Source organism: Balaenoptera musculus, chromosome 2 (assembly GCF_009873245.2).
Source record: "Balaenoptera musculus isolate JJ_BM4_2016_0621 chromosome 2, mBalMus1.pri.v3, whole genome shotgun sequence".
Taxonomy (NCBI): domain Eukaryota; kingdom Metazoa; phylum Chordata; class Mammalia; order Artiodactyla; family Balaenopteridae; genus Balaenoptera; species Balaenoptera musculus.
The window spans coordinates 129,891,593-129,913,820 of record NC_045786.1 but is presented as its reverse complement, the minus strand read 5'-3'; the positions used below and the strand labels follow the sequence as shown (position 1 = coordinate 129,913,820).

The following is a 22,228-nucleotide window of genomic DNA, read 5'->3' as shown; positions in this document are numbered from 1 at the left end:
CTGGCAATGGCTAACTCTCATAGGTCTGAGGCTGCCCCGCCCCTGAGGGCACATAAGACAGGCCAACTCCCCCTGCCACTTGCCTCAGTTCTGACTTCTGGCCTGACGAGTATGCAGACAACTCCCACAGTTGTATCTCCAGCACAGGTTAACAAGTCCCAAACTGAACTCTTGCTTTCACTCTCCCTAGACCTGCACCTTTTGTCTTCTTTTCTATCTCAGCATATGGCTTTTCCATCTTCCCAGCAGTGCAGGTGGAAACCTTGGAGTATCCTTGACTACCTTTATCTGTCAGCAAATCCTACGTGCTGGATCTTCAAAATATATCCAGAATCTAACTATCAATGTAATAAGCAGAATGATCTTCTTATACCAGAAGATAGGTCATGTCACTTCTCCGATCAAACATTCCAATGGTAAAAGCCATAGAACGGACTATTAGCCCCTCTGTGATCTAGCCCACCCCCTACTACTGTCCCTCATTCACATCCTGGCTCCCTTGCTGTTCCTTTACATGCTAGACCTGGGCCTACCTCCCAACATTTGCACCTGCCTGGAACGCTCTTCCCCCAGACCCACATCCAGCCTCCTTCAGTTCCGTCTTTGCTCACATGTTACCTTCTTAGTGAGACCTTCTCTGTACACACTCTTAAACTGCCCACATCGCCCCCTCACCCTACACTCCCTCTTCCCCTGTCCTGCTTTACTGGTCTCCACAGCACTTATCATGTGACCTGCTGTGTACCACACTCAGTTTCCATCGTTCTCTACTAGAATATAAGCTTCATGAGGGTAGTGATTTGTCTCCATTTCCCCTTGCATTACCATTTCCTTATTAATCACATTTTTAAATGGCTATATAAAATTGTCCCCAGGCATTTTGTTTGATAGTTTATTAGACTTTGGGATTTCTTACTCAAAATCTGAGGTTCTTTCTAGAAATTTCCTTTAAACAAAGACTGATGGACTGGGTGACCTGCGAGCAATAGTAGGTACCAACTGTCACCCCAAAACTGTTCAGTCACCTCTTTCTTGTTTGACTCTGGAATTCTGATTAATTCCAGCTTTAACGTCAAATAGAAACAGGACTATGTAAAAGAGGAAAATAAAATGATTAGCTCAGTTTTCAAAATCTTTACTACATGCCCCATTTCAATATTCTATTTAGGATGGAAAATTTCCCCAAGTGCTAGAAAACAAAAGCATAATGGGAGCTTTTCCTGATTGTAACTGACACCAATTAAAGTAATCTTCATGATAAAGATTTGTTAGGCTGAGACAGCAGAATTAAATGCATTTAATACGACTCTTTTGCAAACATCTGTTGAAGAAAGAGACAAAACCAATGCCAATAGGGCTGTGTTAAGGCTGTGGCGTGTCCAAATTTTTTTGGCCATAAGTGATTATGTTCTAATAAAACCTCATAGGAATGGGCCTCCTACGAGTCATATAAATTAGAGATGAAGAAAATGTTACCTTACTCTTGACAAATGCAAGACAAATCTTTGCAAACCACATTCGGCTAGTTTTTTTTATACTCAAAACCCCTCCGAGGAGAGGCGTTAAATGTTCTCAAAGCAGGAAGCTTTCCCAGTCGCTAATCTTCAGTGCCCCTCTCACCCTCCCAGACCACCACTGACAAACCCCACATACCACAAAATGACTCTCCAATCGTATTTCAAAATAATGAATTAGCAATCCTCACGCTGACCTTGCAGAAGAGAAAAACAGGCTTTGCACTCCTGCGCTTAGATTCAGGCCTTGCTCTATAAGCAGCGCTGGAAATGAGAGCATGAAAAGAAGCACACTGTGGTCCAGGGAGCTGAACTGCAATGAGATTTGTTACCGAAGAACTCCAGGACCAAAATCCCTGGCAATGTCCAGACACAGTCAACGAAGGAGTGTCAGGAGGGATATAAACAAGGCCAGATCACAAAGGAATAGTCTGTGCTCCATCCAGCAGACCCAACTGAACAACAGCCACTTCACACAATAGGTTTGTAAACCTCACAAGTCTGGCGAGGGCCAGAGTGAACCACCTCTGACCATGTGGAGGCGTACTATGTCTTGAAATGAGTCTGGACTATTGAGTCACCAGGTCCCACACTTTCTACAATAATGAGGAAGTTGCTCGACAAAATTTCCCATCTTGAGAGATGGGAATCCAAAGTGTGCGTGTGAATGTGAGAACCCTGGGATGTGTGTAAATATTGTCACCAAGGAACAGCCCACACATATGCCCAAAATACCCATGTTGGAAAAGTTGATAGTAACATGTTTGCATCACTCCCTTAGGTAGGAATTCTTAAATACATGTACAAGTTATTCGACAGAGGATAGAATGGACAAATTTGTGAAGGCAGGATATTTGAATCCATGGTCACAAATGCACTGTTAATGTATTTGAAAAGAAGGGCCTGGTTAACCACCCAAGGACAGAGTTGGGTGACTAACCCTAGGACGGAGCCAATCCCACCCTCTGTTCCTCACTACCCACAGCCCTGCAGAGGGAGTTAGAAGCACACCTCCCTTACTGGGAGTTAGAAGCACACCTCCCTTACTGGATCTCTTGAGCTATTAGCCAACTCCAGGAATTTATGCAAAGGCAAGCAGAAAAGGCAGGTTATTTTCACCTCTTACTTGTGCACTGAACTCATTTTCAGGTTAGTAGGTCTGTCGAGGCAATCACACAGAATAAGACTTTTCAGATTTTTTGAGAAGGAGGGCTACTTTTTAATTTCTGAAGTTCTCCCGGGCAGTGGGGTCTGAAGGAGAAAAGGATGGTAAAGGATGTAATTCTCTAATCAGAAATGAGAGGCCATTTCCCTCCTTCTGGGCATCTCACTGTGAAATTAAACAGACCCACAGGGCAGTGGCTGGGCCAGAATCAGCAGGACTGGCCGGATGAGGGCACTCTGCTTTAGGAGACTTTGTGGGAATGCTGCAGGAGAAGACAAGAGCTCAGAGCCCATAGTTATAATGTCTGTGGACAAGGGCCTCTTGCTCATGCTTCCTGAGCCTCAAACATACCGTCTAGAATTCTAAACCAAAGGAAGACACGAAAACAGTGAGAGGACTTAGGCCACACTAGTCTAGAGCAGGGAGTGACAGCAACAGCCTGTTTTGTTTTAATCTGGCTTTATGCCACCACCTTTGGAGGTGGATGTATTTATCCACTGGATATTTATCTTTGGTCCCTATCAATGTATATGGCCTGGTTCTAGGGTCTCTCTTTTTCAATGGGGTGCGCAGGGTCAGAGATAGCCATGGGAAAAGTTTTGTACCCCATAGAGAAGTCTGTAATACAAAGAATTTGGAAAGAATCAGACCAGAGGGGTAGAGAAATACTTTAAAGAGCTCTCCATTTATAGAACAGGCAACTCTATAAGGAGTAGAATCTATTTTCTAAAGTAACTCCAGAACCTCCAGCAGACCTCCAGCCAGCATCTGACACATTATTTACTAGAAAAACATGAAGAGCTTAATCAGTTACAACTATACCAATAGAGACTTAACCTTGGCTGTTCAAATCCTAAGAGACTATTATTTATCATTAAATATTCTTTGCTGTAGATATGCCCTGTATACATCCACACTCGCTCCCTCCTGCCCCCGCCATTATCCATGACATGGTTTAGGAATCTACCTCCTTCCTTGAATCCTGTTGATCTACTCTGGCCCTCACTGCTTCTCTACCACACTGTCTACCTCAGTGGCATACGATACTCTTTTTCCTCCATTAGACCGTGGGCTCCTTGAGGGCAGGGCCAGTGCCTCCCACTTAAGTCTCTACTGTTTGTTTGCCAAGGACAGTGCTGATCACACACGCTTGCTGGACCAGACTGGAGAAAAGACACATGCACTTTTCTATCACAGCTGATGATGCAGATGTGTTCCTTCTTGGCTTCGTCTGTCTCTGGTTAGGGTGCTAAGTGTCCATAGCAGAAATCTCCGGACCAAGGCAGAATGGTGAGGGGACACTGGGCCCCAACAGAAGGGGAGGTCTGGCCTCTCTTCACAAGTGGACGCCCCCCGGCGTCTTCACATCAGCCCCCTCCCGAGGTCCTATCCACTGAGAGCCCTTCCCACCCACCTCCACACACACACACACACACGCGCACACACACACACACTCACACACGTGGGGAAGCCGAGCCGCCTGGAGACTCGGACCCCGGGATGCAGATTACAAGTACCTAAGATGGGCTCAGTTGTCTTGGGGCTCCTTTCTGAGGTATTCACTTCCAAGAACTGTAGGAGTACCAGGTGCTCTAAGTAACTTGAGGAAAAGGAAAAGAAAGATAATAAAGCATTGAGAGCACAGATTCTGGCTGTATTGTTTGGGTCTGGGTCTCAACCTTCCATTTAGTTAGCTGTGTGACCTTGGGCAATTCTGTACACTTCAGGGCCTCATCTGGAAGATGAAACACTTCATAGGATTGCTGTGCTGTTTGAATTATTTAATCTGTGTAAAGCATGGAGACCAGTGTCTGGCCCATCGTGAATGTTCTCTAATTGTTAGCAACAGTCCCCATTATCTGAGGAACGAGGCTAAGGCTCCATGGGCCCCTCCCCTGCAGGCTGGGGAAGGGGGAGGAGGGGAGAACAGGAGAGCCAAAAAGACCTAACACACTGGTTCTCCAAATGTAGGGGGCTGCACACCTGGGAAGTTGTTAGAAATGCAAATTTGGGACCCCTCCCTAGATCTACTGAATCGAAAACTTTGTGATTAAAAACCCCTTCAGGTGATTCGGATCCAGGCTTAAGTTTGAGAACCCCTGGTCAAAGGAACTAAGAGAAAATCGTAGCCTCCTTGGTTAAGGCAGCTCCAATTTCCACCTCTGGGATGATCAGCAAGGTAAGGCTGGTGTGAAACCAGGTGGGAAAACTAATTTCTTACCAGGAGAAGGGCTGAGAGGAATCAATTCAAAGGGCAAAAGGAATCTATTTTTAAGAGGAAGTTGCTGGATTAAAAAATTAACCAACAAATAAGCCAGCAAAATGCCATAATATTTCTAGGACAGGGCTGATCTCTCAAGTTTTCTATTCATAGCCATCTAGCCAGATAAAAGGAGTGATAGCGCCTTCTAAGGCTACACGGGGGAGCCACGATTTGGCCCACGTGGGTTTTAAGAGTGTTGTCAGAACAAGAAGCAAAGTCTGACCAGGCCTGGGAAGGCTCATGAACACAAAGAAGGTGAAAATTCCCGTTTTAAAGCATTGTTACCATAGAATCACGCCTTCACAAACCACCCCCTCATCTTCCCAGAGTTCTGTGTGGTCCCAAGGAGGAGGGTGGAGAGGGGTCTGCAGGAGACCCAGGGGAGACTGGACCACAAAGCCAGGGCATTACCTCTAAACAGTTGCTCCAGAGAGCCGTTTAGTGAAGAAGTTATCAACTCACGGGTCTGACAATGAACCACGAGACACATGCAGCAACAGGAGCAAAATTCTCTTGATTAGAGGACCACGATATTTTGCTGAGTTTGGGAGGGAGGGCGCAGACGCTGTACACGTTGTATGGAGCTGAACACATTACACTTGAACCAGATGTTAGGTGAAAAAGTTGTGAGTTGATGGGATTATCACATAAGGGATTGCTCCATCTCCTCCTTCTCCACTTTGTCCTCCGCCTTTTCTTTCCTCCTCTGGTGTCCACTGGGCACAGATCAGCATTATTGAGTGTCCAGCTGGCTATTGTGATGTCAGAGGCATCACCCACAGTGGATGATGCCTGAGGAGACTAAGCAGCCCAGCCCTGTTTAGGGACACAGGCCTGATTTGAGATCCCGTGACACCACGCTCCCTCCATCTACCTGATCACATCTCACATCTCCTACATCTCCGGAAGTCCTTATCCTCCCCTCCCAAAACCGATATGGTGCTTCAGGGAAACTGAGGCACAGAGAAGCTCACCCAAGGTCAGGCAGCCATACCCTAGTATGGCCACGAACAGTGCCAGAGCTTCCTGACCGCTTGTCCACACCACTCCAGGGGACCCGGCTGCCTTTTATAGAAAGTTTCCACACACCTTCTATTCCTAACCCCGATCACAAGCATCGCCAGGCCGCATGCCTCCGAAGCACCAGCAGACTCTGTGTCACAGCCTTAGTAACGTGTCTCATTTAGGACCATGAGCACAATTTGTTTGCATGGGACACTGAATTCCTGATATTCTTCCTGGGCTGCTTTTTTGTTTTTATTTCAAACACGGCTAACTACTCAGGCCTTCTATATATCAAGAACGCTGACTTGATTCTCCAAGAAAAATGAGCAGTTTTACCACACACAACTGTTCTTGGTCATCCCCAAGGTGCCAAGAATGTCAAGAGTTTGCAGTGTGAGGGTAGGAAGAATACTTTGTTCCTAATGGCCCATGGTGAGGCAGCACCCAACTAACAAGTATTTGTTTTTATTTTACAAGCTAACAGTAACAGTACTGATAAAAATGAAAGATAATCTAATAAATAGATAATCTAATAAATAAATATATATATGTACATATACACGCACACATAAACACACATATATGTATTTTAAAGTTACCAGAGTGTCTTGATTGAGATCTAAAATGGGTAGAGCCTTTGGAAGAAAAGGAAGCAAGACCCTCAGAATAAGATCTGCATGTGAAGGTGAAGAACAGATATATAACCTTCAGTACATGGCTTGCTCTACTAATCACTGAACAGATTCCAGTACCTAAATAAAGCCTCAGAAAGCACACATATGGGAAGAACTAGCTCATTTATAAAACAACTGATGGGCCAAGACAGGAAGCGCTCACCAGCCAATAAGGTGGCTTGGTTTCTCAACATGACAGAAGTGCATTTTAACTGTGTAGTAAATAAAATAAAACTTCATTGTAAAAGAGCCCCAATGTCCCCCATGTGATCTGTCTTTGCTGCCTCCTCATGTGACCGGCCTCCCAATTTAGAGCGTAACCAACTCCCAATGACCTGTAATAACACCATTCCCAAATTAGAGCTCTCAATTTGACTTGGCCTCGGTGCCTCCCTCAAAGCAAAATAAAGCATCCGTTTTCTTTTTTTCACATTCATAATACTCTCCTTTTGGAGTTGCCAACTCAAACCCTGTTCCAGTCAGATTGAGCCCTTCCTCTATTTTTTTTTTTTTTTTCTGGTTAGCCAAAGAGCCTGATGGAAAAACACCAAGAGACAAAAACAAAAACAAAATCAGATGAAAATTCCAAGTAAGTGACATTCAGCTGGAAAAGCGATGATTCACATGCAAATAAAAATCTCCCTGAATTCACTGTTACATGACGCAAGCCCCTGGCTTCAACATAAAAAGGGCAGGATGAAATCACCCACAATTAAACTCACCGTGGAATACTGGAATTCTCTGGCTAGGCCTCCCCAATTAATGATAAGAAAACCCCCAACTGTAACAGAATGAAGCTAATTGTGCTGGATCCCAGGGCATCCCCACCTCAGCTGACATTCACTGCCGGATATTCCCCAACTCAGCTTTCTCCACCTTCCCTCCGCCCTGACCTGGACCAGCATAGCCTACATGAAGATGGGGCTCCGGTCTACCAGGGGCAGCCCTCCTTTCCGGGAAGACATCAGGGGATTGTGCTGAGAACCCTGGCCCTCTCACCCCCACTCACCATCCCCAGATGCTAGCGTGCTAGGGAGCTTTCTTAGGCGCTCTGGGGAGCTCTCCCCAAGACTAAACAGAGCCTTTGTCTGAGCTTCACATCATCATCAGCCTCTGATCTCAAGTCCAGCCAGAGATAGTTCAGCAAGTCACCTCCCCTGACTGATAAATAATTTACCATTTCACTTTCCCTTTTTTTCCAGGGGAAAGTTGGTCAGACACCACTTTCTTCTTCTCCAGATGGTTCCCTTAGGATGCACAGTCCATCAGCCTGAGAATCACAGAATTCTGGAGATGGAAGGGCCCTCAGAGATTCTCTGGCCCTTCCTTTACTAGTTGTGGGCCTCCCACCTTTGTTCCTCCCTGATGGTCAGCTGGGCTGAGCCTAGCCACGGGGAGCCCACTTCCACCATCAAAGAGAGCTAGAATTATCGAAGCCCTAATCCGTCTCTCTGCAACTTCTTTCCATTCAACAGAGGTCAGTTTTTCTGAAACTACAAAGAATAAATCTACAGATACTTGTACACTCGTGTTCATAGCAGCGTTATTCACAATGACCAAAAGCAACCCCAAAATCCATCAATAGAGAATAGAGGATGGAGAAACAAAATGTGGGCCATACATACAATGGAATATCATTCAGCCTCTAAAAGGAAGAAAATTCTGACACGTGCTACAACATGAATGAATCTTGAAAACATTATGCTAAGTGTAAGAAGCCCCATACAAAAGACATATATTGTAGGATTCCACTTAGATGAGGTACCTAGAATAGGCAAATTCATAGAGACAGAAAGCAGAATAGTGGTTACCAGGGGTTCAGGGGAGGGAGGATACTACTCTTTAAACTGTAAAGAGTTTCTGTTTGGGATGATGAAAAAGTTCTGGAAATGGAGAGTAGTGATGGTAGCACAATATTATAACTGTAATTCATGTAATAGAACGGCACATATAAAAACTTTTAAAAAGCACATTTTATGTAATGTCTATTTTATTACAATGAAAAAATACAATAAAAAATCAACTTCCCCTTTCACAAGATAGCCATCCCCCTAAATTTTCTTTTTCAGGCTAAAAATCCCCAGTTCCTTCTAATAATCTTTTTTTTTGGGCCGCACGGCACGTGGGATCTTAGTTCCCCAACCAGGGATCGAACCCGCGTCCCTGCTGTAGAAGTGCAGAGTCTCAGCCACTGGACCGCCGGGAAAGTCCCATCATCTTTAGATAATACGATTTCTAGACTCCACGGCCTCCTGGCCACCATCCTCTTGGTCCAGGGTCCTCAGTGTCTCCCCAGGGTCTCCCTCAGAGTCATCCAGCTTAACCACCAATCGAAAGGCTCACAGAACGGGCCCACGACCTGCCTGTTTTGGCTACCAGGACAGAAAGGTCTAGGTTCAAAACACATGCCCTATTCCACCCCACCCACCCTGCGGCTGCTTCCCCAGGCCCAGATCCATTTCCCAGACAGCTGTGGGCAGCTGCAGCTGAGAAGTGAAACCAGCAGAGGCAACTGGCGGACGGGTGGGAGTGGGGGCAGTATCCTAGCTGAGCACGCGCTGGCCTTTACACAGATCTCCCTCGTTTCTGTGGGTGTCTGGCAGATGGAAACGGGGCAGGCACAGGAGGCGTTTCTCTCCAGGCACTCGGGGATGCCTCTTAGGCACCCACCAGAACACACCAGCAGCCTGTGGCCAGCATCACAGGGGGCTCAGCTACCCCGGCTAGACCAGCCTCGCTGGGCTTAAAGCACTCGCCCCTATCGGACCATCTGGAAAAGGTTTGAAAGTTTGAGGCAGGGAAAGTTCCCTTTTGCATTTTAAAGGATGTTGAAACTGAGCAGCCTGGGTGTTGGTCTGATTCCACAAGTGAGTAATCCATTTCCTGAAAGTAAACTGCTCACCCTTTGGAAGTGGACCAGGGATTTTGGGGTGCCATTTGAAGTGTCACTAGCTGGGTAAATATTTACTGGCACAAGCCATGGAGCTTTTCTAGGAATGTCAGTTAATTTACTAAATTAATGACCCTTAAGGTGGCACCCTTAAAAAAAGTTAATTTGTCTTTTATAATGGGTGAGCAGTTTATGCCTGGGATGGGGTATTGGGGGAAGGGTGCTTCTCTGACTGCTTAGAATAACCACATATAAATTAAAACCAGGCCTGACTTTAAAGTCTCTACCTTCTAACTTTTCTTGACTCCTGATTTTCTATTAAAATCTGAGCCAATGATGGGTTGACTTTGGAAAACTCTGTTTTCTCTGCCAATAATTTGCCTGGAGTTTCAAATGACAGGATTTGAAAAATCCCTTCTCTGTGAGTCTAGTGGCCTCAGGGATTCCATACAGATCTCCTACATCCCCACTTATTCAAAGACTGTGCGCCTCTGGATATACCTGGAGACATGCCTCCCGTGCTCCTGTGTGGAACAATTTAGACTTTAATCAGGTGGCTTGGAAAAGGCTTTTGCGTTGAAGAATAAAAAAAGGTGATTTCTTTTTGGCTCAAATGATCACCTAAACAATCCTCTCAAAAAGACTCCTGTGCCTCCTGCTTCATGAAACAGGCAATCTGCAGGAAGTAATCTAAATTTTCTGATTAAAACTATGCAGACAGAGGAGTGTTTCTGGAGCTCTGCTGGAAGAGAAGTGTGTGTGTGTGGTGGCCTCTGAGGTAGGAACAAAGCAAACTGAGAAGCGATTCTCAGTGGAAGAATCATAGACGTGTACGAAGCTGATAGAGAAAAGGTCACTCTGGATTCCCAATCTCACGCTCAGCCTGCCGCCAGCACTCTTCAACCTCTCTCAGAATGAGCGCTTTTAGAAACGAATTTAGGATCCATATGTGACTGTGTTGGGCTCAGACATCACCGCCACCCTCGGGGGTCTTCCTAGACAGAAATGGGGGTTTCTGTGACCCTGCCTGAACCCTGGCGTGGTCCTGCGCCTCCGCCTGTGTTCTACCTCACAACCACTTGTGCCCGGGTTTTAGGCCAACCCTACAGTATCCTAGAATCAGATGCCATCTATCTGCTCTTCCATCCCCATCAGGGGTACCCCGGGAGGGAGATGGCTGTGACTCCGAGAGACGACAGCTCTCCCCCAGTGTTCTGGAGCCTGAGCCTGTAAAGGCCAGAGCATCAGCACATACTTCCATCCACGGAGAACCAGGCCGGTTGCTCGCTTGGGTACACAGCTTCCCCCAGCAGGGCCCACCTTCAACAGCACTGCAGAGCGGCTGGCGACGGAAGAAGACAATATGCTGGCTGCCAAGAACACAGGCTTGGTGATCCAGGTAGCCAGCAATGCTGAAAACGGTGTTTTTCCTTGTTCATTCGTTTCCTTCCTTTCCAACAGGCCTATGTACAAGGCAGCATGGCTTAAACAGAGGTCACCGAATGCCTGAAAAATAGGGCTGGCTTATCCTGTTAGTAGAGTGGAAATTTGCTCTTACTTTATTTCCTTTTATGCTTTAATTTGGCACACATTTATTCTCCATTGCATTATCTTCCGTACTTATCTTTTGAAGAATGCAGCCATAGTCAGAGTACAGATCCGGAACAGAACATCATGGGATGTTGATTGTGTGCTGAGAAACTCCATCTTCAATACTTTTTGGAACAAAAGTAAATGCTTAGGGCTTCCCTGGTGGCGCAGTGGTTGAGAGTCTGCCTGCCAATGCAGGGGACACGGGTTCGAGCCCTGGTCTGGGAGGATCCCACGTGCCGCGGGGCAACTGGGCCCGTGAGCCACAACTACTGAGCCTGCGCATCTGGAGCCTGTGCTCCGCAACAAGAGAGGCCGCGATAGTGAGAGGCCCGCGCACCGCGATGAAGAGTGGCCCCCACTTGCCACAACTAGAGAAAGCCCTCGCACAGAAACGAAGACTCAACACGGCCAAAAATAAATAAATAAATTTAAAAAAAATGCAAAAGTAAATGCTTAAAATACAAGTGATGATCAGTAAGCATTAATATCAACAGGGCTACCAGGAGCTGGGAAATGTCAGAGAGATTCACAAGATGGGCACTGGATGAGAGTTAGGGGTCCACATGTGGTGTGTGTCCCTTGGTTACCATTGGCACCAGCACTCAACAGCCCCCAGGAAACCACCTTATTCTATTTTCTGTGACTCTCTCCTGTACAGACCTGGCCTGGGAGATGGAGAGGTCACAGAAGAGAGCAAATGGACTGAAACAGTAGAGACAGGAGGCCGACAGGGAACTGAACAAGCCCCAGCTACTTCTGCTGCTTTCTGAGTCCCGGGAATAGGTGGAACTTACAGACGTCTCCCCCTATAAACTCATACCTCAAGATTCTTCCATGCATGCAGCAGGTTCCCTACGACCTCAGACATTAAAGCCCATATTGGGGGATGAGAACAGGGCTCCTTCTTCACCCAGGGATTCCTGAACCACACGCCCCTTTAATGGAATACCCACCTCAGGGGTATTCGTAATATTCACCCCTGCACTCCCTGTAAGGCCAGTCCTGTGACCAACACTGGATGTCATGACAGCTCTCTTCAAGAGCTCTGCATTTCTTCTTAAAGTGGGATATTGCATCAGTCATAAATCTTTTTCCATCATCTGGAGCAGTGGTCCGTCACAACTTACTTCTACTGCTTGTCGTTGGGGAGATTTCCAATTCCCACTTTGTTTAAATGTAAGGGAACCGCTGAACTGGTCTCCCTGAATATTTTTCACTTGGGGCTCCATCAAAAAGTGACTAAAAACTTTTCCAAAATCAGCGGTGCTCCACACACATAATGATCAACATGCTCACATAATTACATTTACCTCCTCAACCTCTGGTTATGAATATCTAACATCTGCGGAGGACGTTCTTTAAAAGTTGGCAAAATCTCTATCTAAACATTATCACATCTAATTTTCAAGACAAGTGTGACTAGGCAGGCGGTGAGAAGCTGAGGCTGGTGGAGGTGAAGCCATGCGCCCCAGGCCCTCTGTGCAGGCTTAATCCCCGCTCCCCAGCCCGGAGCTGCTGTCCTCTGGCCTCTTGCTGTGAGGCTAGGCTAAGGCTTGCTGGAAGAAGGTCTGCACCGCTCAGCCTGACCTGTTCCCTGTTTTCTTAGTGATTCTTACGAATGACTCTAAATGTCCTGGATGGACATCAGAAATTTAATAATAGTTTACGTGCACATCCCAGCATGTCTCCAAAGCAATGGAGAATCAGATTCTAAAAGCAAATAAGACACTGCTTTATTCTCCTTTCTCTGGCTCTGCTGGCGGGGTGTGAGTGAGTTGGGTGTGTCGGGTGAGGGGAAAGAGCCTCCAGAACATACCATTATGATTATCTAACAATAACAACACTCTCACTGGCAGCGTCCACTGAAAAGATTAAGAGCATGAGGTTTCTTTTACTCTATATGGCCACGAGCTTCCGAAGTAAAAAACATAAAGTAAAAATATAAACTGCTTCATTAGGTCTCAGTGATGCTGGGTACTTTGATTGAGTTTTCTTCGAACTTTAACATGATGAACTGAAAAATGTGTTGGAACAGAAGTTTCTGGATCTTGTTTCAACTAAATCACTTTTCAATTTGCCAGAAAAGGATATGTAACAAATGTGGCTCAATTTAAGTAACTTAATTTAGTTAACTTTCCCTTAAAATAACCCTATCAAGAAGTAATCATACACTAAAAAGGCCTCAATACCCGCATTACAGCCCTAAATATCGCCTCTGCTCACAGCCCAGGGACAAACACAATCCAAGTCTCTCAGCCACAGACCTCAAAATTACACCACCTTGGCAAGATGCGACTCCACGGCAGATGCATTCGAAAGTGAGTGGTAGTTATTAAGGCCCAATTCTCCACGCGTTGTCTTATTAAGTTTTATTTTCTGAGAAGTAACTTTTTTTTTGTCAAACTGAAGAGCTGGCAGTTGTATTAAGACTGTTACTCTTTCACTTGCATAGTTCTTATTCTACAGCTCCATAAAGCCTAAGAAAAGATTTCTGTCTAAAGAAATACACAGTGATGTCAGACGTGCTGGTGAGGTTTCCCACCAAACAACACGGGAATGAATGAATGATGGTGAAGGACTGTGGAACAGCACACTCACAAGGGAACGTGGCCCAGCGAGACTCTGAACACACACACTGCATCTTCTCTGGATACACACACACCTGTCCCACCATCTCTGCCTCCAAAGCCTCCAGGTCACTATCCCATCCTGCCCTCTCTACCTCAGGTCACAGACAAGATCCTCTTGTCAAATCCTGAAGGTTATCAAACAGAAAGCAGTACTTGCCCTCACACATTCTGAGAGATGGGTGGATCTGGTAAGGAGAAACAGGTGGAAGAGTTACCGTGTGGAAACCAGCCACACGAAACAGCTTGCTTGAAAGTTGTTTCCCAACTGCACACGGGGTCTCAGAGTCATAGCCTTAGGTATTCAGCCTAGGAATATAATCTCTTGTGCCTCAGTTACCTCATAAGTAAAAAAACACCCTTCCATCACCAGCCACTTCCAAAGAATGACATGGCAAACATGATTTGTACATCTAAAGTCAGCATGAAGTGTAATGATAAGGCATTCGCTCTGAAAGTCCTTGTCTAAAGATCTTTACTCATATGAGCTAAAAGCTTCACTCAGGCTCAGGCCTCAGGGTATACTCTGAAATCCAGTCTTTGCCTAGGATCCTGCATCATCTGGAAAGGGAAGAAAGTTTAAATGTTCTTCATTGCACATTGGTATTTTTAGCACACTTAGAAAAGATTAGACTGTTTTTCATGTAATTCATTTCTCATAATATTAGCACTTGTGTTTTAAGAGCATGTAGCAGGGACCTATTGTTAGAGAAGACAAGATTAGAATAAAATGGCTGAGTTATCAGGTATATTGCTCATTCTCTTCTGTTGCTGAAAATACCTCCTCAGTGTCTACTTTCCAATTAGCAGCGCCCAAATATTCCTGGTCCAATGGACTGTAGACATATAAGAATCACCAAAAGCCAACTTTAAATATTTGACCTTCAGTCCCAATCTCCAAGAATGATGGGCAGCTGGTTCATCTGTGAGTTTCCACAAAATCCTACCAGTCTGTCAGACCCAAAATTCAAACCCAAGTCAGTAAAAAATAAGCGCTTGAATATCTGTCTTCCTTGTTTCCCCCACTTCTTCCTGCTGCCTATTTTTTGTATTTTTAACTACTAACTACTTTTAAATGTTACATAGCACAAAGAATGGGGAATGACACTTGAAAAATGTTTGGGGACAAGTTTGGGTCAAGCAGAAGGTAAAATAAAAGGTTGGGATTATCCAGGGTTTCAATCATCCATGCTCTCCCACTAGACTGTATATTATATATATAAATAAATGTGCCACATACACACACAATTATAGTTAGGTAGGTAGACAGAGAGATAGAGGGATAGAGAGAATAAATGAATGATATTTGGCTGCAAGTCATTAGAGACAATTTAAAAGGAATTCAGATACTAGCATAAACCCCAGGAGACTAATTCAGTAGACAAAAATGCCCTTTCAACCAAATAGTTCCAACATATGAGAGAATTTCCTCCTTTCACCAAAGCCAAATATTTTACTGTGCTTTAAAAGACTAATTAAAACAACGTTGTGGTATTCAAGCATGCATGGCTTATGGAGAAGAACCTCCACTTCATGAGCAGACACTGAATCTACGGCAAGAGTTATACAGGAGGATCAGAGACCTTGCTTTGTTTCATTAATATTCACACATCCACTTGGTAAGAACTGTAGCTTGGAACTATGATTTCCATTACAAAGCCCCTGAAATGCCAGGAATGAGTCATGGCATTGTGCCTGGGCAGTGCACTGATTTTCTCCATTAACCAGGCGTACATACTGACAATTTCCAGGAGAAAAGCTGAATGAGTCAGTTTCAGGAATAAACCACATCAGAATGCTATGTGCGTGGGGGAGGTAGGGTAATAAGAATGGCGTTTTTGGGTTATTGTTTTGTTCTCTTTAAATAGAAGCATTCATAAAATGTATTTCTCCAAAGATTGCCAAAAGCAATAGATCCATCCAATTACAAGGATTCTAACACCGTGACCCGTTAGTTACCCAAACACTACACAGTGTGGTAAAACTGCTAGGACCAATAATATCTTCTCAAGGACAATTCCACAGCCCCTTTCACACACACTGCACTACCTTTTGACCACTTCCAAACACCTTCTCTTGTCCTGACTTTCTTCTTCAGGTGTCTTCCACTAGCCGGCTTTCACAGAGAAATGGGAAGTCGCTAGAAGGTAACAAGTTGGATAACAAAATGGCCAGAATTCAAGCAGGTCATGGGCAGTGTTTCAGCAGGTACACACAGACCTCTGGCTTCAGTGGGAAGCAAAATGCATAACGCAAGGCTCTAGACCATGGGGACCTCTTCTGCATCCTGGCACGCTCCCTCTTGCCATTCTAGCTAAGGAAATTGGAGTCCAGATGTCTTTAGCTGTCCTCTTTCTTGAGAATAGCTTCCTAGGTTTAAGAGATAAAGACCTAGAACACTGCCTTCCTGGCTATCTATTAAGAAAATTTTTATTTGAGCATATTTTGGGAAGCCCAGCAAGGTAGAAATATTGAAACTGAGAAGAATTGCAATGAATGGAGAATTGTGAATACGCCAAAAGCACTTGTAAAGCCAAAATGAGCAGTTAACGAACAAGGGCGATTACGAAGAGCCGGCCTATCTCTTTTCTAATAAGGACCTGCTGCAGTATTCAGGGACTCCTTTGTCCAGGATTATTCTCAGTTGTTCTACATCTTTCCTAGGACTGAGCCACAGGCTTGCTTTTTCTTTTTTTGGATTTGGCCTCCAATGTTTAGGCACGAGTCAGTACACACAGATGAATAGATTAGCTGAGCTAATTTAAGGGCGCCCTACCATGGAAGGATTCTTTTTTAGCCCTCTATATTTAGGTTAAGGTTTGTGCCTGAGCAAGACAATAACTGAAGGGCTGAATTTTCTAAACCGTGCAAGGGAGGAAACGCTTTTATGAGATCTTCCTAACAGGCTACTCACTTGTTCCCTGGGCTCTGATGTCCCCATAGCCACAGAGTCTTAAAACAGGCCAATTATGGTGACCTCACTGACATTACGGGGTGACTCTAGCCTCGTTTTCATAAATGCAGTGAGCACACGCTGTGTTGGGGAATCCTGGCTGGTAAATATCCCTGCCAGACAAAACTTGATAAGACTTAATTTGATATGACAGCTTGATTGAATTGCTACCAGAAGCAATCATTGTGATTAAATCACAGAGTTCCTAAATCTTACAGTTGGTAACAAACTCAAGACTTTGAAGCTCTTCACTGCTGAAACATGAATTCGCATGTTCTTACCCTGTTGCTTAATCAGACCTAATGCGTGGCTAAGGAATAAGTTTAAAGTTTGGCCCTCAAGCAAACACTTCAGAAAGATTCCGTGGCTTCCTGGGTATAAAATAAGCTGCTCTCCATGGTAGAGGATGCTGTGCCTTCTTTTAAAATCTCTTCCCATCCCACTGATTTGGGTGTCATTTGGGGCATGGCTACATCGATGCTAAGGGATATACTGCACTGTCACTATGACGGTGTGTCAATGGATTTCCTTCTCATGTTTTTGACATTTAAAGGCATCTGCAGAAAGGTAGACTCCACCTGTGTCCTCCTGCTGGCAGAGACTAAACACCTGCATGGTAGAAACCAAGCCAGGATCCACTCAGTGTCAAACGGGCCTTTGGAGAACAGAATCAATTACCCACTGCCTTTTCTTTTGTTTCTCAAGTTTTAAGCAAACTGCTGTTGCATTCTTACTTGTTTAGAGAATTTCTATCCAAAAAGCAACTTAGAAGCGCAGCAAAACTCCTGCCCTTCTCTCCCCAAACGTGGACTAGATTAACTTGGCAGCATCTCTGCTGCCACTGAATATATTAACTTCTTAAACGAGGCAAACCTTTCCAGGTTCTTCTCACTCATTCCGCAGGGACATAAGCTTCCTTTGCATAACCCCTTCTTCCCATTGAAAAGAATGAGAACGCCATGCTTTAACATTTTGGCATTTCTTTGTGGATGCAAGTGGAATGCTAAAAGGGATTTAGGTCCCAGTGGGGAGAAGTCAATGAATTTTTCACACGCCTCCCCTCCTTAACTGTATGTGCCCTAAGCATGGCTTTTTTAAGACTCAGAGAGTAGGTTGCATGCTCAGATAGCATCGGAGGCTTCAGAGAGCAGGGAAGACTGGTCCCCGGAGTTAAGGTCTGAAAAAGAAAGCAATCCAGATCCACGGGCTGAGGTTTGAAGTTTAACAGTAATGGCTGTGACTGTTTACACAGACAGAAGACAGTTATTTAAGGGTGAAATTTGATCTACCTTTAGCTCAGCCAAAATGATGATCCGAGAGAAGCGTTACGCTATTTCTTCTTAGACTCAGCTGCTGAAGGGCCCGCACAGCGGCAGGGCTGCCAGGCGAGGGGCCGCTGCTTCTTCCCAAGGGCCACAGAGCCACCCACCCTCACCCCAGGGCCCAGGGCCCCACTGTAGAGCTTCCTCCAGTGATGCCTGGGCACCCTGACAGCAGGTGGGGATTCAGTGGACTTCCCGAACGTTCCTTCTAAGCGGGCTGAGAGGGTTAAGGAAACCAGTCCAAACTTCAAGTGCTAAAAGCAACAGGCAGCCTGCTTTGCTGACACCATCACAAAACCCACGGTCAAGAACAAGACAGCCATTATTTCTTCACGGATCCTGAGAGAGCGTCTATTGCCTGTATTGTTTTCTAACTTTGGAAGCACTAAATAAGGATAACTTTTGGTTCAAGGTAGGAGACTGAATGTTTCTATGACCTCACTCTTTCTTACATAATATATTAATCAGGACCTTTAGGCCTAAGTTTGAAAGAGCCAAATTCTGCCTCTGGACATGTGTCACTCCCACCGAAGTTGATGTGACTTGGCCGTCAGACAGCTGGGGGCAAACTTCACTCTTCATCAAGGATGTGATGGATAAGCAGTGGTTTCCAAGAACAGAATACAATGCTCTGAAAAAGAGCCACCAGAGGAGGATGGAAAAGATGCCTTTAAAGCTCACATCAGCAAACACTCCCCATCATTCCTGAATGTGCATGTCTACCTTCCCAGCTTGCGAGGGAACCTTTGAGCAACGGCCCCAGGCACCTCCCTGGAGATCATTCTAGATCTCAGGTGCACCACGGCTGCAGGCAGAATGAAGCCTGGGCCAGAAGATCTCTCTTCCAACTGTTAATATGGTGATATTTCACTCTCAGTCACTTCGTGGGAAGATGCATAGCAGGTTTCAGAGCCACAAATGACTTTATAGTTGCACTTTATCATTTCATTGTTCCCACATTACGGACAGACTTTTATGGAAATTGATCTTGATTTGGTACATATATAGATTTATCGTGCATTACCTGGTTCCAAAAAGAATTTTAAATGACTTACATGTGGTCTTAGGAACTGCTCCCACATCCCCATAACACTTAAAAAACAATACAGTCGGCCCTGCTATCCACAGGTTCTGCATCCTCAGATTGGAATCTGCGGTTGCGGGACCTGAGGACACAGGGGGCTAACTGTATCATCCTCTTGTAACTTGGACGATTCCCTAAAAATTGAATGTAGCCTTTACACAGCTAAAGTTGAAAGTAAATCAAACCTAAGGCATTCCAACCCTCCAATTTTTCACTTAAAAACAAATCCCAAGATGACGGGCATCCTCTCAGGGGCTCTGTGACTTTCTGCAGCCCTTTCTGAAGTCCTACTGACCCAGCTATGAGTGCGGAGAGGACGGGGCAGAGCGTGACAGATTCCACGCCCGCACAAAGTGCAGCACCCACACACGACTGAAAACAAAGTCCCCTGTGATTGGTTTAGATCATCCCCACCTCCCCGCCACCCTAGCAAAGAGAGTAAAGATGACTGCGTGCATCCCGAGGCTTAAAAGAAATAAAACAACAACAAAAGAGCTGACTATATGCTAAAGAAAAAAAATCTGTAATCTGAAAAGGAAGCAATAGATGGGGGCAACGTGTGACGTTTCCTGCCCTCGCCCCTCCCCCGCGCCATGCCTCTGCACCTCCCACCTCTTTGTCCCCGACTTTAACTTCCTGCTGGGGCTCTGCTGCACATCTTCCCTGAGGTGTCAATTCAGGCCTGATAATCCAAGCTTCGATTTCACGGCCGCTGGCATCTGGTGCATCGCCAGGTTCACTGGGACTGAGATGTGGAGACCTACCCTCAGACAGGTTCAGATTCTGGCTTCACACACTGAATTCTGGAAGACTGAGTACGTTTCACATTTTCAGTAAAGTCCAAGGTTCCTGGCCTGACACTCAAGACCCCCCACGGTCTCATCCCAAGCCGCCTTCCTCCTCTCTCACCTTCCCCAAGCCCGTGCCTCAGTGTGGACTCTGCCTTGGCTCATGCAACCCTCCATGTGGAAGAACGCCGCCCACCTTCCCTTGAAGGGTAAATCCATGCCTGTCCTTTGGCAAATTCATTTAACAAACACTGATGGGGGACTCACTGTGTGCCAGGCGTTGTGCTAAGCACTTTACCTATCTCACTTAATCCTTGCAACAACCCTGAGAGGTAGGTACTATCATTATCCCCATTTTAAAGATGAGGAAGCAGAAGCACAGAGATGTGACCTAGCCTGGCGCTCAAGGAGCCGCAACCAAGTAGCAAAATGCCAAGGTTCAAACCTGGTGATCCAACTCCAGAATCTGCATTCTTAATGATGATGCTGGCTGCCTCTTTCATAAAACCTGCATGTCCCAACTCCAGCTAAAATTTCTCTCTCCTTCTAAATTCCATAGCCCTTTAGTGCTATCTCTCTTATGGTCCTACCATTTTCTTCCTAACTTTCAAGATGTTTATGGGCGTTTCCTCTTTCCTGGTAGCAGGTAAGCTCCTTGAGGACAGAATCCATGTCTGATTCCACGTTGGCCCCTACGGTTCGCCCCCAAGCCCTGTACATGCTCCGTGGGTGCCTGTCAACATTTGCGTGTTTGTAGGTGGAAGAGAACAGACAAGGAGGGAAGAAGGGACCCACTCGGCTAAGGGATCCCCTGCTACAGTGAGGAAACACCTCATTCTTTGTTTTCATCCCTATGTGGCTGTGACTTTTATGTTTACTTTGGTTGTTCTTTTTTTCCTTTTTGGCCGCACCGCGCAGCATGTGGGATTTTAGTTCCCTGACCAGGAATCGAACTCGCGCCCCCTGCGTTGGAAGCGTGGAGACTTAACCACTGGACCACCAGGGAAGTCCCTACTTTGGTTGTTTTTGGAGCAACTGTAGCTGCTGTGGTGGAAGGCAGGTAGTTTTGAAGACTAAAGCTGTGTGCTATGTGCATGCGAGGCATCAGCAGTCAAGTTCCCCTTTGTTCTTCCCAAATGCACGAGCTGCTTATAGAGGCAGCGGTAATGACAGTGATGGCAAGATCAGCAATAACAACAACAAAAACTCCTATCAATTATCGTATACCCATGCTAGGCACTTGCTATCCAGCATTTGCAATCCTTTCAATAAAGCTGCATCTAGGCCTTATTATCCTTATTTTACAGATGGGAACCGAGATTCAGAAAGGCTCACTCTTTTGGCCAAGGTCACAAGCTGGTAAAACATATAGTACAGAGTTGTAAACCCAGTTCTGCTTCCCTCAGGGTTGATCTGGGCTCCTGCAGGAGCTAAGAAGAGCAAGTCACCTGGCCTGTTCATTCCCTACTTCCTGGACTCTCTCTGTGGTTTAGTCTTTTAGGTGAAAAGCTACCCTCACACATGCACAGTTCTTGCAAGAAACCAGATGAACAGTAACCTACTTTCACATTGCTCAGAGGGCCCTTAATTACTAGGAACAGACAGGATCACAGTCACAAAAATGTACCATGACATCTACAAGAGGGGGGTGCAGGTGGGGACGGGGGGCAAGGGATGGGACCAGACAGATTTGTTTGGAGTCAAAGAGGCAGAGAGAGAACTAAATGTTTTGTTCAGAAGAAAGAATAAATCACTTTTCATTAATCTATAAAGTTGTCTTAGTTGGGCCACAAGAAACACTCGATGCATTCAGAACTTCGCCACAAAAACATGTTACTGGTCTGGGGCATAAACAACTATTTTTCCTCATATAGGAAGAGCAATGCTTTTCACCTCGCAGGGGCAGGGCAGGAGGGAATCCCTCAAAATACAGCACACACTTAAACATGATTCTGCTCTGATTCATCAAATCTGCAATAGTGTTCAGTTCACTTTAGGATTCTTGGCGCAAAATGTTCTTTAAATAATTGAGAAATCATCTTTCCAATCTCCTAAGTGATAGGCTACTTCCCCTAATGTGCTCTTAAGCTCACGACAAGTTTAAGTTAGACTTTTCTGTGTGTGAGAATAAAGTGGTGCTATCACAAGCAGAAATACTAACAGCTACTGGGGGTCAAGTTAAAAACCAACCATGTTGCAGCTCAATATCAAAAAAACAGACAACCCAATCCAAAAATGGGCAGAAGACCTAAATAGACATTTCTCCAAAGAAGATATCCAGATTGCCAACAACACATGAAAGGATGCTCAACATCACTAATCATTAGAGAAATGCAAATCAAAACTACAA

At 45.3% G+C, this 22,228-nt stretch overlaps 1 protein-coding gene across 7 annotated transcripts in view; it reads right to left on the bottom strand.

The window, feature by feature from the left end:
* The window catches only part of SAMD4A (sterile alpha motif domain containing 4A), a 224,967-nt gene that overhangs the window by 94,555 nt on the left and 108,184 nt on the right, over positions 1-22,228 (bottom strand). The window contains exons 1-2 of one of the 7 annotated variants that reach the window (XM_036841288.1): positions 5,917-5,978; positions 4,197-4,279 (exon numbers count right to left, since the gene is read on the bottom strand). The exons of 4 other annotated variants lie outside the window; for them this stretch is intronic. The gene's annotated coding sequence lies outside the window, so the exon portion shown is untranslated. Of the gene's footprint in view, positions 1-4,196; positions 4,280-5,916; positions 5,979-22,228 lie in introns of those variants that run through there. 2 more of the 7 variants (XM_036841290.1, XM_036841289.1) reach the window with 2 other exon arrangements.